The sequence below is a fragment of the Rattus norvegicus genome, chromosome 19 (genome assembly GCF_021556685.1).
Source record: "Rattus norvegicus strain SHRSP/BbbUtx chromosome 19, alternate assembly SHRSP_T2T, whole genome shotgun sequence".
In the NCBI taxonomy this organism is placed as follows: domain Eukaryota; kingdom Metazoa; phylum Chordata; class Mammalia; order Rodentia; family Muridae; genus Rattus; species Rattus norvegicus.
Window position 1 is genome coordinate 10847880 of NC_141552.1, and position 16548 is coordinate 10864427.

The window sequence follows — 16548 nt, forward strand, 5'->3', positions numbered from 1 at the left end:
ATGTCTCTAAGAGCGGAATATCTTTATTATTTTAGACATGACCTCACTATAGAGCCCTGGCTGGCTGGGAACTCCCTATGCAGACCAGACTGGACTAGACCTCTTGCATGAGTCTCACAGAATGTGAGGAAAAAGAACGAGATGCAAAAGGAAGATCCCATTAGCATAGAGTTCAAACCAGGCAAAGCTAATTGCTAATCTGTGGTGATGGATGTCAGGATGGTGTCTATTTTGGAGTGGAAAGGGGGTGTTGGCTGGGAAGGGGAAGAAGGAATCTTCTCAGATCTGAAAAATGTTCTGTTTCTTAATCTGGCTGCTGAGCACACGGGGGTATTCACTTTTTTAAAAATGTATTAAGCCGCACATTTAAGATCTGTGCATTTTGCCATGAATATATTATTCATTACACTTCAAGAAAATACTTGTGGAGTTTGAAATCATTTTGGTGACCCAGAATTCTGATTTATCATTTTGCTATTCTCCCATATGGAGGACAAAGCAAGAAATACTTTGTAAAGGACAGACAGACACCTCCCCCACCACACCGATTGCTCTCCTATCTCAAGCTGCCGCTGCCAGAAATGATTTCATAGTGGGCGGCAGCAAATTACATAAAGCTTTGTGATCTGTGGCTGAGCGATCAGCCGTATTTTCCAGGAGACATTAAGAGCTTAAAAGGGAAGGCGCTAACTTCACCCTCTGCATGGGTTTAATTTCAACTTGCACGAAAAGTGACTTGACATTATCGAGGGTGGCAAACTGGCTTCTGCTGGAGCAGCAGCTCCTGGCAATGCAGCAGGCGTGCCTGGAAGCTGGTGTGGGGGATGCCAAGAGCAAGTCCAGGCTCAGTGGAAGACTGTTAGGAGCAGACTATATAGCCCAGGACAGTTGAGCTGCAGGTAATCAGTTGAAACAATGAGGACCCTTGCATGCTCTCCTATTAGGGGTCCAGCAGTAAGGGGCATGTCCGATTGATTGACCCAGTTCTTTCCATATCCATGCTTCACCATCCTTAGGGCAGACTTAGCTTAAAGAAATAAGGCTGTTGGGACTGGGGATTTAGCTCAGTGGTAGAGCGCTTGCCTAGCAAGCGCAAGGCCCTGGGTTCGGTCCCCAGCTCCGAAAAAAAAAAAGAAAAAGAAAGAAAGAAAGAAGGCTGTTTCTGGTTGAAGAAAGTTGACAGTTCCTACCCTGTAAGGCAAATCACATCTTCAGACTCTGTCAGGTCTCCTGAGGAGCGTAAGTACCTAAAACTGTTATCTCCAACTGGGATCTGTTAAAGAGCAGGCCCAAAATATCTGTAAGTAAATAAATACCACAGAAATCAACGACTGAGCACTAACTGTGTGCAATGTTCTGGGATGAGAGGTCTCTGCAAGGATTTTCCTCACGTAACACTCACAGTGACTTTTGGGGAGAGGCGTCAGTAGCAGTCTCATTTCAGCCGTGCTGTGAAAGCAGACTAGCGGGAGGATCATACTTCCCCAAAGCCATATGTTGAGCTCAGAGAGGAATAATGAGCCAAACAAGACCAGGGCCATAAGTCCTGTATGAATCCCAACACACCGTCTCTTAATTAATACTAACGGTAATACCCCCGGCACAACGGAGGCCGCCACAGTTCACAGGCAACTAGTATGAGTCAGAGAAATCCCATTCTCATGCTTTTCCGGAGGGAACAGAAATTTAGACCGCTGCTCCAGAAAACTAGCAACCGCCCATCATTCTGGCGCTACGTACTTAACCTAGGAGACCCAGAAATGCGTTTACACAGACTTGCTTCTACCAAGCAGCTTTATTCATAACAACTCAAAACTGGAAACAGGTAGTTTTCCATCGTCCATCACCAAGAGCTGAATGGTGTGTGGACAGTCGCATGGCTGTAGGGACGGCTGATGGCTGCACCTGGGCAAGTGTGTCTCCTAAACCGCTGTCCACCCAGAGCCAGACATGTAAGAGCAAACGGTCTGAGACCCCAGTTAAATCAAACTCAGGGATACACCAAGCTGGTCTGCAGTGAAAGGGTTGGGAATAGCCTTTCTTAGAACTGTTGATGTGATGAAGATAGCCTTGTGGCCAGCATGACACGCACAGCAGTACACGTGTGCAAAACTTTACTGAGTTGCTTGTCAGGATGCCTGCGTTTTACCTCAGGAAATTGTTTCTCAGTAAAATCCCATTCAGCTCGGGAATCGGGCTAGGGCAGTAGCTCAGTGGTTGCGTGCCTTCCCAGCATGCCCTGGGGCTGTGCTCTGACACTTGTCATCAAATAAGGCAAGACAAAGAGAGGAAATAGGGGGTTGGAGATTTAGCTCAGCGGTAGAGCGCTTGCCTAGCAAGCTCGAGGCCCTGGGTTCGGTCCCCAGCTCCGAAAAGAAAAAAAAAAAGAGGAAATGGGATTTAATAAACTTCCATTATTTCCAACAACCTCGGATCCTTGCCAGGCTCCCATCCTAAACTCTGCGGGGAACTGAAGTTCCAATGGTTAGGGGTTACACAAGCTGTGGTGGCAAGCCAGCATGGGCACTCTTCTGCTTTGAAGGCCAACACTGTCTATGCCAACCAAGCCTCACAGGCAAGCCTAGAACCCTTGGGGACTTCCAGAAAAGCCCTTAAAGCTTTGCAGGCAACTGTGATTGACATGGGAGAGGAGCCCACATACTCATTAACCACAGTAGCAGCTGACGAGCAGACAGCATTGTCAAGGGTAGGGTCTCTTCCAAATATCCAGATGTTTTATTTGTTATTAAATATATTGACGGCTGGGTAAAAAAGAAAAAAAATGGGGGAGGGGGAGAAACCCGACCACCCCACACAGTTCTCCGTTGCAGCTGTGTAGAGACAATCTGTCGACATCTGCCAATTTTGTTTATGTCAGATCGGGCAATTTGTCACTGATGCTGAGTCTGCCAAAACAAACAGGAATTGGATTGACAAGACCTGGAGCTTCTCTCCCTTACATTTCATTATTCCAGATGTTATATTAAAAAAAAAAAAAAAAAGGTTGTTTCCCCCATCAGAAAGGCTCATCTGTGAGGGAAACATGAACCAAGGGAGGTTGGGAGACATAGTTTTGGATTTTGTGGGTCTTCTTGATTGGCTCAAATTACCCTCCATTTTCGACTGCCGTCTCTCATTGGAGCCATCTGTTTTGAGCCCATCTGTCAAGGGCTATGTTGTGGTTGACTATTAAATATATTTGCAGCTGATGTTTCAAGAAAAAAAGTGACAAAAGAAAAGCATCTCCGAGAAGGAAGGGGAGAAAAAAAAAAAAAGAAGAAGCAGACTGTAGTCATCACTGTGCCCAGAAACCAAAGAACTTAATTCTGTAACTCCAGCATTTATGAGGCTGAGGCAGGAGGACTGCCAGGAGTTCAGGGCCAGCCCGAGACTATATGTGAATTCCAGGCCTGCAGTATTAGACCCTGCCTTAAAGAAGGAGAAAGGGGAAGAGAAGAGGAGGAAGAGGAGGAGGAAGAGGAAGACGAAAAGCTTCGGGGTTGGGGATTTAGCTCAGTGGTAGAGCACTTGCCTAGCAAGCGCAAGGCCCTGGGTTCGGTCCCCAGCTCCAAAAAAAGAAGAAAAAAACAAACTGTATTAACTAGGGTTCTCTAGAGGAATAGAACTTATGGAATGAATGAGTGTGGTGTGTGTGGGGGGGGGTGCGCATGCGCGTGCGTGTTATTAGAGTGACTTCTAGGCTGCATTCCCCTAATTCAACAATGTCTAGCTGAAAATTCCAGAAATCTAGGAGTTGCTCAGTCCCTCAAGGCTGGGGGTCTCAGCTAGTCTTTGCTACATCCTAGATGCTGGCGTCACAGAGAAGTAGGTTCCCTTACCAGTGAAGAAATGGATGCGCTAACAAGGCCAGGGCAAGCAGAAACTTCTTCCAGGCGAGTCTCTCTCTCTCTCTCTCTCTCTCTCTCTCTCTCTCTCTCTCTCTCTCTCTTTCTCTCTCTCTCTTTCTCTCTCTCTCTTTCTCTTGCCTATGGAGTAGGATATGGTTCTCCTCTATGCACTAGTACGCAGTGTGCCATGCTTCCTGTCGTGCTGATAAGGAACTAAGCCTCTGACACTGTAAGCCAGCCCCAATTAAATGCTTTCTCTTATAAGAGTTGTCTTGGTCATGGTGTCTCTTCACAGCAATAGAACACTAACTAAGGGCACCGGGCTTGTCACGTGGGTAAATGCTAGAATCTGAACTTCAGTCTTCAAAACATAATAGGCACTCCTAACCTCTAAACTCTCTCTCTCTCTCTCTGTCTCTGTCTCTGTCTCTCTCTACCTACCCCCCCTTTTTCTTCTAATGTTGACATCTTCATAGCTTCATTGCACATAACCATTCTAAGGTGATTTTTTTTCTTTTGGTGTGGTGGTTTTGTTTTGTTTTTTTTCTTTTGAAGCAGGCCTGCTGTATAACCCCATGTGGTGTTGCATTCAATCCTCCTTCCTTGTCCTTCTGAGTTCTGGGATCGCAGCCATGCACCACCATACTCAGTAGGAAGTTAACTCCTCACACAGTAGGTATTCTTATAAGAATAGCCATAAGTTACTGGGAAGGGGTCTTGTCAGGACCAGGTTAGTTGATGCATCTTAAAGACATAGGTACTAAGGGTGCAGCTCGCTGGGAGAGTGCTTGTGTGCACAAGGCCCTGGGTTCGAGTTCCAGTGAAGGAAAGAATGGAGGAAGGAAGGTAGGCTTAAAACACAGCCATATACTATATATATATATATATATATATATATATATATATATACATACACATACATACATACATATTATACAGTAGACACTCAAAAATGTTATTTATTTTTATTTCTGCTGAAGCCTACTTTTACAGACTTTTAGAACTGAGTAGAATAGAAGCTGCCCCTCCCCATTCACTAAGACAAAACTTCCAAGCACTCTACAAGCTTCCCTGTCCACAGCTGTCTGTAGACTTAGCCCTTGAAGGCCTCGGTGTGGCAGTTCACCTTCGTGTCCGTTAGGGGGTGCTCAAGGACTGCTAGCGGAGAATGGTCCCGCAGGACCTTGGAACTCCAGCCAACATTGATGGCAGAGGCCGACTTTTAAACAGAAACAGGACACTAGCATTTGAGCCAAACAGGGCCAACAAGCCTGTGTGGCACTCAGTGTTAAAAGGAATCAGCTCTTCTGTGGACTCCCTTCCTGGTCGTCAGTCAGTTCAGCTCGGCTGAAACATTGCTAACATCAAAACCTTTTCTGACCTCGCTGGCTATGAGAGATGAGTGATACACTCTGGCCAGAGTCGGAGTCGACCGGTATGCAAGCCATGGTCACACTCTCTGAAGGCTGTGCTATCAAGAGACTGCGGTAGGAATCCGTGAGTTCAAGAGCAACCTGGAGCTACGTGGTGAGTTTAAGGCCAGCGTAGGTTGTCTGCTGAGATCCTGTCTCAAAAAAAAAAAAAATTAAACAAAACAAAATAAAGCCGGAACAGGCTGAAGGCACTCACATGGCAACCCAAGCTAGCCCTGAACTGTCAATCAAGAGATCACCTCGAACTCATGTTCCTCCCATCTTACCTCAGAGTGCTCAACTTTAACTGGGCTGGCCCCGCAGGTAGTTACACTTACTGACCACAGCAAAACGGGTTCTTTGCTCCCTTGCCCTATGACCAAGGAGAGAGAGAGAGAGAGAGAGAGAGAGAGAGAGAGAGAGAGAGAGAGAGAGAGAGAGAGAGAGAGAGAGAGAGAGAGAGAGAGAGAGAGAGAGAGAGAGAGAGAGAGAGAGAGAGAGAGAGAGAGAGAGAGAGAGAGAGAAGCGTCCAACCGGAAGCTTGCTTCTAGTTTCGGAGGGTTAGTCTCTGACCTTCATGGAAAGGAGGCAGATGCTAATTTGGGAACCCGTGTGTCCAATCAATAAAAAATACACGGCACGTGAGAAGCCCAGGGTTCGCTCCTGCTCAGCTTTAACCAGGGTGGCCCACTGAGTAGTTACCCCGACCAGCGCCAACCGCATTGATCACCCATCTTTTCCGACAAGGAGACCTCTTTGCTTCTGACTTCTATCCTTTAAGCCATGAGCTTGGAATTTTGAGCCTCTGGGGCTGCTCTTTGCGCAGAGCGGAATCTGGGTTTGTTTTTCATTACCACGCTAAGCAGTCCGAGGGTCGTGCTGGAGAGGGTTTAATTAGCGTACCAGGTGGATGAAGAGTCATATTTATAGTAAAGACGATTTTAGGATGAGGGGATTCTGTATGTCCCATGAGCCCTCCAGCGAATGCTTGCCTGGCTCATCAAGAAAATATTGAGTCTCCTGGAAAGTTACAGTTTCGAGCCACCAGGCAGGGTACTGAGAAACAAACCCAGGTCCTCTGCAAGAGCAGCAAATGCTACAGAACCATCTCTCCAGCCGCAAAGCCTACATTTTTAAAGACTTGAGTTTTTACAGCCACCTTGCCAGAAAACCAAACACGCGGGGTATGTCGTGATTCAGGAGTATGGTTTGCCGTGTTGACTGTCTTTCTGTCTGCCCGGCAGTGGGATGGCAGCAGGCAGGGCTGTGCAGATCAGGCCTCATTCTTCTGAGAAGGAAAATACTGCACTCTCCCCACCCCCTAACACAGACAAGGTTTCTCTCTGTCCTGGAACTACCTCTGTAGACCAGGCTAGCCTTGAATGCACAGAGATCTGCCTGCCTCTGCCTCTAAGTCCTGGGATTTATAAAGGTGTGTGCCAACACTACCCAGAATCTGTCCCTGGCAGGAACAGTCCCTCAGTCCCTCCTCTGCAGAAACTTGGCTTTTCCCAAAGGTTGGCACCCCTGTCAAAGCCTGCAGTGATCTCCCCTCTGCCTTCTGTTTTGTCTCCACCTCCATTTTTTATGGACCTATTTACGTTTTTTGTTGTTTTCTTTTTTAATTCCACCTTTCTCCCCATTCCATACCTAGCTGCTGCTTGAGGCTTCAAGGCAAGTCAGGGAAACAAGTCTTTCTTGCCTTAGCCACCTGCCAGCTGAGCTTTCCAGGGGTTGCTACCCTTCACCAATGTACCAGGAAACCTCTGACAGTACAGGGCCTTATAAAGGATTGCTGGGCCCCAGCTACTGGCACATGGAGCTACCCCTGAGCTGACCCTGGGGCTCTCCCTGCCCTGGGAACCTAGACAGAGACACCTCATCCCAGAAGTGAGTAGATGAAGCAAAAGCTCATAGAGTCACAGAGGCTAAATCCATGTTACAAGGTAAGGAAAGGGAACGTGTGGACAGAAGAGGGTGTGACTTCACACTAAAGGAGGAGGGGCAAAATCTCAGACAGCGTTGTGAGCTGTTTAAACCCCATTGCCACCGGCAAGATCAACAACTTAAATGTTCTAGCATTGAGGGAAAAGCTTAATTATGACACCGCACGCTTATGAACACGATATTGTCCCTGACAGTGCCCTAGAAAGCATGGGAAAATGCTGACTTTCACGGGAGCTTGGCTTTATTAGACAAGTCTCTCTGCTCTGTGTATCTAGTTAAATTTTTGCATAATAGCACATTTAAAGATGGGTGAGAGAGCCAGGGTTCAGCTACTTGGGAGGGTGAGGCAGGGGGATCAACTGAGCCCAAGTATTCTGGCCTAGCCTGAGCAACATAGGGAGCCTCTCCCTCCAATTAAAAGAAAACAAAAATGGATGGAGAAAATGTTACAGAATATTTAATGACACTTAGAAATTGTACTGTGCCATTAAATAAAACAAAACTAGCCCAAACTGCTAACTCGTGTACATAAAACAACATACGTTTAAAAGAAAAGTTTAAATACCAAGAAATTGGCTTTTCGGGGGTGGCTAAGCTGGCAAAGTATTTGCCAAAATTTGGAGTTTAGATCTCCAGCATCACCATTAAATGCCAGATGCTGTAACCCCATCTCTGAGGATTGAGAGAGAGAGAGAGAGAGAGAGAGAGAGAGAGAGATATTCTCAGAGCTTCCCAAACTGGCTGGCTGATCAAGCTCTAGTAAGAGATCCTGTCTCAAAAACAATAAATAAATAAGGTGGCAGTCGCTGAGGAAGACACATATGTCCATCTCTGGCCTCCATACACACTGACACACACATGTATGCATATGAATTAAAAAATTGAGCTGGGGTTGGGGATTTAGCTCAGCGGTAGAGCGCTTGCCTAGCAAGCGCAAGGCCCTGGGTTTTGTCCCCAGCTCTGAAAAAAAGAAAAGAAAAAAAAAAAGAGGTCCTGGATCTTATCTCAGCATGGCAGTAAAAGAACGAGAAACAAAAGAAAAGTTTTCGCCATTTGCGAGTGCACACGAACAATCTGCAGTACTGTTAAGTGCTTATCTGGCAAGAGCTGGAAATAGCAGGGAGGAGGGGCAGGGCTAGCCGTCTACTAGAGGTGGAGACCCACTGGACTGTCTTAATTTTTCACCAGCATATATTCATGTATTCTGCATAATTAAAAATTAATAACACCCAAAATACTCTCCATGGATACACACTGGCATTAGCTAGGAATCTCCACGGACGTGAGGCGGTCTTAGTTCTTTTCTATAATTTATGGCTCTCCTGCCGTGAGCATTTATGGCTTAAGCTATCAAAGCTGGGGGAGGCTGGAGGAGGGATGGGGAAAGAGGCTGAGGTATGGGTTGGTTGTAGAGCATTTGCCTACCCTTACTTCCGTGTGCGAGGCTCTGGGCTGGAGCCCGGCACTGATACAAACAAATAAATAAGTACAGTTAAGCTGAGCGTGGTCGTGCACACCCTTAACCCCAGCACTTGGGGGCAAAGGTAAAAGCAGGCAGATCTCTGTGAGTTTGAGGCCAGCCTGCCTGGTCTACAAGCGAGTTCCAGACCAGCCAGAGCTACATAGTAAGACCTTATCTCAAATACATTTTAAAAAGAGGAATGAAACTCTTTCACTCTCTTATAACATGGAATCCATGGTGTCTAGAGTTCACTCTTCCAGGCCCCACTCCAGGTTTCCTGGTCCCCAGTCCTTCTCCATGGTCAGTTGCTCCCTTCTTGGTGTTCTTTATGCTCAGGAAAAGCTCCCGTAGTAGGTTCAGACCATGTTGGCCCACAGGAGTGGAGTATGGACAGTCTTGGCCTGTGCTGGTTCTGGCCAGTCACTCTCCTTGCTGAACTGCCCCTTGGAAACCTTCCTGCTCCTCCATGGGTATTGAGAATCATTGCGAGAATTTACCTTGTTCTGAGTGTATTAAAAAGGAAATGGACCCAGCCTGGGCTACAAAGTGAGTTCAAAGCCTTCTTGGGCAATTTAATGAGACCTTGTCCCAAAATTTAAAGGCTTACCTAGCAGATTTGAGGTCTTAGATTTAATTGCCAGCACTGAAAAAAAATAAGCAAATAAATATAAAAATTAAAAATATACATAGGTTCCTTCCCCACTCGGGGGTCTCCTAACACCCATTCCCACCCCTGCACTCCCAAAGTTCCACCACCGAGGGACAGAAGCAGGCAGATCTCCAGCCTGATCTACAGAGTGAGTTCCAGGACAGTCAGGGCTATGTAGAGAAACCCTGTCTGCAAAAACCAAACACCAAACTAAACAAACAAACAAAAAGACTCCACTGTGTGACTGGCGTTGTTCTAGGGACAGAGAGGTATGACTAGCAAATAGAGTGACAGGCCTGGACCCCAGGCCTGAAGATGCCACTCCTGGTAGAAGACCCAGAATTAGGGATTAACCCCTGTCTAACTGGAGCCTTAGTAACCATTGTTGTCAGTTTTGAGCTGGAATTTTCCAGCATGGCTGTTACTTCCTGAATGCCCTTTGGTGACCTTGCTTCCCTGCCTATTTATTTTAAAGATTTTTTTAAAATTTATTTTATGTACGTGAGTACATTATTGCTGTCTTCAGACACACCAGAAGAGGGCATCAGATCCTATTACAGATGTGAGCCACCATGTGGTTGCTGGGAATTGAACTCAGGACCTCTGGAAGAGCAGTCAGTGCTCTAACCACCTAGCCATCTCTCCAGCCCCTGGAGGCATTGTCTTAACTGGGGGGTTTCTTTTTTCAGCTAAGTCTAGTTTGTGTCAAGTTGACAAAAACAAACAAACAAACAAACAACAAACAAAACAAAACCTCTATACACAACAAATGGATTCCTTCAAAGAAAATCCTCATTTCCAGATATAGAGATCTTTAGTGTCTAATTCTGTGCTGTCTGACTCCTTTCTTAAGTCCATACCTTACAGTTTAATATTTGTAGTAAAGACTTCATTTTTTAAAAAATCGGGCTGGAAAGATGGCTCAGCGCTGCTTGCTATGCAAGGCTGACAGCTTGAGTTTGATCGGTAAAATGCATATGAAGGCTGAAGGAGAGAGCTAACTCTGTAAAGTTGTCCTCTTGACAAAGGCCAGCTTCCGTAGGTCAGGGACTGAGGGGATGTGTGGGGTCGAAGGCTAATCACTCTGTGAACTTTTTCTCTGAGAAAACAAAATTTAGTTCTCTGGGGATTAAAAAGGGGAAAACACACATACATACACATACACACACATGTATGTACACAAATATGCCCACATGCACACACATATGCACACATACACATACATACACACACATATAAACATACATACACACATACACACTAACACATACATACACACATACACACTAACACATACATACACACATACACACATACACATACATACATACAAAGATACATACACACATGTGTACACAACACACATACTCACATATACAAACATATACACATACACACATAAAAACATACATACATGCGTTCACACATATACACACATACATACACACATATGCACATATATACACAAACACACATACACATATACACACATACACACATATATACATACACACACACAAACACACGTGCACATACACAATTGATGGATGAATTGAGGCTCCAATAAATTTACCTTTTTCTCTTAGTCTTTTATACCACAGACAAAAATTCTCTTTGTAAGAAAAAGGATCAACTCGGGCATAATTTACATAGCCACCCCCACCCCAAAAAAACCCCACAGAAACATATTCTTGAAAAACAGATTAAAACCATTATACAAAGGGAAATTACAACATGGCTACTTATTACATGGTCTTCTTTTGAAACCCACACCTAGATGAACACTTCCCATCTGTCTCTCCATCCACACACTCATCCTCGCCCCAGGGCAGTCAATCTTTTGTCCTCCATTAACAGGGTTGAAGCAAGAAAAGTCTGCTGTGGCCAGTTTCCCCTATGCTGGCTGAGGACAGTCTGTATTTATCAAGGAATAAATCTCATGTCTCCTTTTCTGCGGCCTTATTCAGCCAATCTGGCTGACCATCTCCCCCTACTCTTATACTCACAATAGGGTCCATCTGCTCTTTGTTCATAACCCCGTCCTTCATGGTGGACACTGAAAGCTGTGGCCACCCCCTTAGATCACCAGATCAAGGAACTCAGACCCAACCCAGAGAGAATGTCTTCTTTGATCATTATCCACTCAAACCTCTTTCTCTCTCCACAAGTACATGTATGTGGACTCGCATAGGGCTCGCTGGGCTCCATGTCTAGCCTGTGCAGCCCTCACCAGCATTACTCTATGAAAGTTCTTCTTCATGTTGATCTGCAGGAAACCGTCCAATAGAGTGGACTGCACGAAGCAGTCACACCAGACTGGAGGAAGTGAGGGTCTCCCCATGAATTCACACCATGCTAGCTAGACACAGGAGGAACAGGAAAAGGTCCAGAACCATTAAGAAGCAGGGGCAGTATGTCTGTCTGTCGTGCTGTCTAAGCGTGGGAGCCTCAGCACAGTATCCTGCATCCGAGGAGTGTAAGCCTGGCAACCTTTAGGGGCGGCCTGGTTAACTTGTTGACTCCAAATCACAATTTCCCAAGCTTGCAATGAAAAGAATTAACCAGCAGGTGGCAGCAAAGGCCCGGCAAATGGAGTCAATCCCGGCTTGAAAACTGCAAGCTGCTTTGGATCTGTGCTGTCCTGCAGGATGACCATGGTTAAATTACGCAGCTGAAATTTTCTTTTGAGGTAAACATCTCATGTATCCAAGGCTGACCTCAGATCTGTTATGCAGAGAAGATCACGTTGAACTTCTGATCGAGGTGTGAAACTGATGAAATCCCGGAAGGTCCTGAGTGCTGGGGTTACCGGCATGGCCCCCCCATATCAGACTGTTGGGATAGTCTCCGGTGCTGTTTGAGGGCGGTAGGATAGAACAGTGTGCTGTTTCACATCGCTCCCCAACTTTGTTTAGTAACCTCACACTGGTAGTGCAAAACTGGGCGGTACTGATGGAGCGTTTGCCTCCTGTGCATGAGACCTGGGTTCCTTCCCCATAACCAGAGTGGGGAGAACTTAAGTGAATGGATGGATGGATGGATGGATGGATGGATGAATGAATGAATGAATGAATGAATGAATGAATGAATGAATGAATAAATAAATAAATGTCCAATTGAAGCAAGTTGTATTCTTGGGACTGGCCACCCTAAGTCGCGATTTGAAAGAGTAGCTCCTGCTGGCTTCTTGAGGGCCTTTTTGTAGGACAAAGTGTTCACAGGGAGGAGAGAGCTGGCTATTCTCCATTGTTAGAAAGATACTGTAAACGGAAGGGAACAGGGGAAAGGATGAACATCACGGGAATGGGGTCGAAAGTTTAGTGTGCAGGGAAAAACATCTTTTGCTATTTACATCAGATCTAAGAAACAAAACCATTTTGTTTTGTTGCTTTTTTTTTTTTTTTTTTTGAGACATTTCTCTGTGTGGCCCTGGCTGTCCTTCTCTTGCTTTGTAGACCAAGTTAGTCTTCAACTCACGGTGATCCTCCTGCCTCTGCCTCTTAAGTACTGTGATTGAAGTCATGCACCACTGTGCCTGTGATGGTTTGTATGTGCTTGGCCCTGGCAGTGGCACTACTGGGATGTGTGGCCTTGTTGGAATAGGTGTGTCACTGTGGGCGTGGGCTTAAGACCCTCACCCTAGCTGCCTAGAGGTCAGTCTTTCACCAGCAGCCTTCAGAGGAAGATGTAGAACTCTCAGTTCCTCCTGTACCATGCCTGCCTGGATGCTGCCATGTTCCTGCCTTGATGATAACAGGCTGAACCTCTGAACCTGTAAGCCAGCTCCAAATATATGTTATTCTTTATAAGACTTGCCTTGGTCATGGTGTCTGTTCACAGCAGTAAAACTCCAAGTAAGACAATGCCTGACTCAAGAATTTATTCTTTTTTTTTTCTTTTCTTTTCTTTTCTTTTTTTTTTCCGGAGCTGGGGACCGAACCCAGGGCCTTGTGCTTGCTAGGCAAGCACTCTACCACTGAGCTAAATCCCCAACCCCTTATTCTTTTTTTTTAATGATTCATTTATTTAATATATGAATGCCCTATGAGCATGTACACCTCCATGCTGGAAGAGGCCATCAGATGCCAATGAAGATGGTTGTGAGCCATCATGGGTTGCTGGGATTTGAACTCAGGACCTCTGGTAGAGCAGTCAGTGCTCTTAACGGCTGAGCCATCCCTTCAGTGCCCCAGGAACTTATTCTTGATTATAAATAGAAACCTTAAGCTTCAAAGACTTAACACAGGCACTTGTGCTTTAACTGCTAACAGAACCCTTAGCCTGCACCGGACAAACAGGAACTTCTTAACTGTCTTAACTGTAAACAGAACCCTTAACCTGCAAGCAACATTTATCCCACTTTGGTCTCCCATTAACCGAGGTATGTTGTTCCTTTTGTGGTCTCTCGCACACACTCCTAGACGTACCTGGAAAGAGGAGACAGGACCTCACACTATGTAGCCCAGACTGGCCTGGAACTTTCTATGTAGGCCAGGCTGGCCTTGACCTAGGCCTAGACCCCCTGCCTCTGCTTCCTGGGTGTTGAGCCTGATAGTAACTACTTTCTTTCTTTTTTTTTTCTTTTTTTTTTTTTTTGGAGCTGGGGACCGAACCCAGGGCCTTGTGCTTGCTAGCCAAGTGCTCTACCGCTGAGCTAAATCCCCAACCCGTGGCACTACTTTCTATACCCGACAAGGAAGAAGGAATCTTTATTGAGGAAGTACGTCCAGCAGAGTGGCCTGTAGACAAGTCTGTGGGACATTTTCTTGATTAATGATGGATGTGGGAGGGCCTGGACCATTGTGGGGTAGGGAGGGTGCCAGCCTGGGCTGTGGCCCCGGGTTCTCTAAGGAAACAAACTGAGCAAGCCATGAGGCTCTCTCTGAGTTCCAGGCCAGCCAGGATTACATAGAACAACCTGGTGTCACGAAAAAAAAAAAAAACCACATAGCAACAACAGCAACAAAGATACATGTTATTTATTGAAAGTGAGACCCTGGGCTGTTGATATGATATAGCTCAGTTGATAGAATGCTTGCCTATTATCCATGACTCCCTGGACTCAATTCCCAGTACTGAAACATACGTGAGCGGGTGTAGTAAACACACTTGTAATCCGAGCAGTTGGGAAACGGAGGCAGGGGGATCAAAAGTTAAAGGTCGTCCTCATAGCAGGATAGACACCCCTTACGCTGCACAGTAAGACAGAACTGTCTCATGTGGAATGGTGGGGTGGGGGTAGGGAAGGTCTACACAATGCTTACACTGAAAAAAATATAAAAACCCCTTAGAAAAATGGCCACAACCAAATTTTCTGCTGCAAGAAAGCTGCCTGGTGAACTCAAGACACAGGCCCACAGGAACAGCTGAAGACCTGTAGAGAGGAAAAACTACACACCCGAAAGCAGAACACTCTGTCCCCATAACTGACTGAAAGAGAGGAAAACAGGTCTACAGCACTCCTGACACACAGGCTTATAGGACAGTCTAGCCACTGTCAGAAATAGCAGAACAAAGTAACACTAGAGATAATCTGATGGCGAGAGGCAAGCGCAGGAACCCAAGCAACAGAAACCAAGACTACATGCCATCATCGGAGCCCAATTCTCCCACCAAAACAAACATGGAATATCCAAACACACCAGAAAAGCAAGATCTAGTTTCAAAATCATATTTGATCATGATGCTGGAGGACTTCAAGAAAGACATGAACACACTTAGGGAAGCACAGGAAAACATTAATAAACAAGTAAAAGCCTACAGAGAGGAATCGCAAAAATCCCTGAAAGAATTCCAGGAAAACACAATCAAACAGTTGAAGGAATTAAAAATGGAAATAGAAGCAATCAAGAAAGAACACATGGAAACAACCCTGGATATAGAAAACCAAAAGAAGAGACAAGGAGCTGTAGATACAAGCTTCACCAACAGAATACAAGAGATGGAAGAGAGAATCTCAGGAGCAGAAGATTCCATAGAAATCATTGACTCAACTGTCAAAGATAATGTAAAGCGGAAAAAGCTACTGGTCCAAAACATACAGGAAATCCAGGACTCAATGAGAAGATCAAACCTAAGGATAATAGGTATAGAAGAGAGTGAAGACTCCCAGCTCAAAGGACCAGTAAATATCTTCAACAAAATCATAGAAGAAAACTTCCCTAACCTAAAAAAAGAGATACCCATAGACATACAAGAAGCCTACAGAACTCCAAATAGATTGGACCAGAAAAGAAACACCTCCCGTCACATAATTGTCAAAACACCAAACGCACAAAATAAAGAAAGAATATTAAAAGCAGTAAGGGAAAAAGGTCAAGTAACATATAAAGGGAGACCTATCAGAATCACACCAGACTTCTCGCCAGAAACTATGAAGGCCAGAAGATCCTGGACTGATGTTATACAGACCCTAAGAGAACACAAATGCCAGCCCAGGTTACTGTATCCAGCAAAACTCTCAATTAACATTGATGGAGAAACCAAGATATTCCATGACAAAACCAAATTTACACAATATCTTTCTACAAATCCAGCACTACAAAGGATAATAAATGGTAAAGCCCAACATAAGGAGGCAAGCTATACCCTAGAAGAAGCAAGAAACTAATCGTCTTGGCAACAAAACAAAGAGAATGAAAGCACACAAACATAACCTCACATCCAAATATGAATATAACGGGAAGCAATAATCACTATTCCTTAATATCTCTCAATATCAATGGCCTCAACTCCCCAATAAAAAGACATAGATTAACAAACTGGATACGCAACGAGGACCCTGCTTTCTGCTGCCTACAGGAAACACACCTCAGAGACAAAGACAGACACTACCTCAGAGTGAAAGGCTGGAAAACAACTTTCCAAGCAAATGGTCAGAAGAAGCAAGCTGGAGTAGCCATTCTAATATCAAATAAAATCAATTTCCAACTAAAAGTCATCAAAAAAGATAAGGAAGGACACTTCATATTCATCAATGGAAAAATCAACCAAGATGAACTCTCAATCCTAAATATCTATGCCCCAAATACAAGGGCACCTACATACGTAAAAGAAACCTTACTAAAGCTCAAAACACACATTGCACCTCACACAATAATAGTGGGAGATTTCAACACCCCACTCTCATCAATGGACAGATCATGGAAACAGAAATTAAACAGTGATGTAGTCAGACTAAGAGAAGTCATGAGCCAAATGGACTTAACGGATATTTATAGAACATTCTAT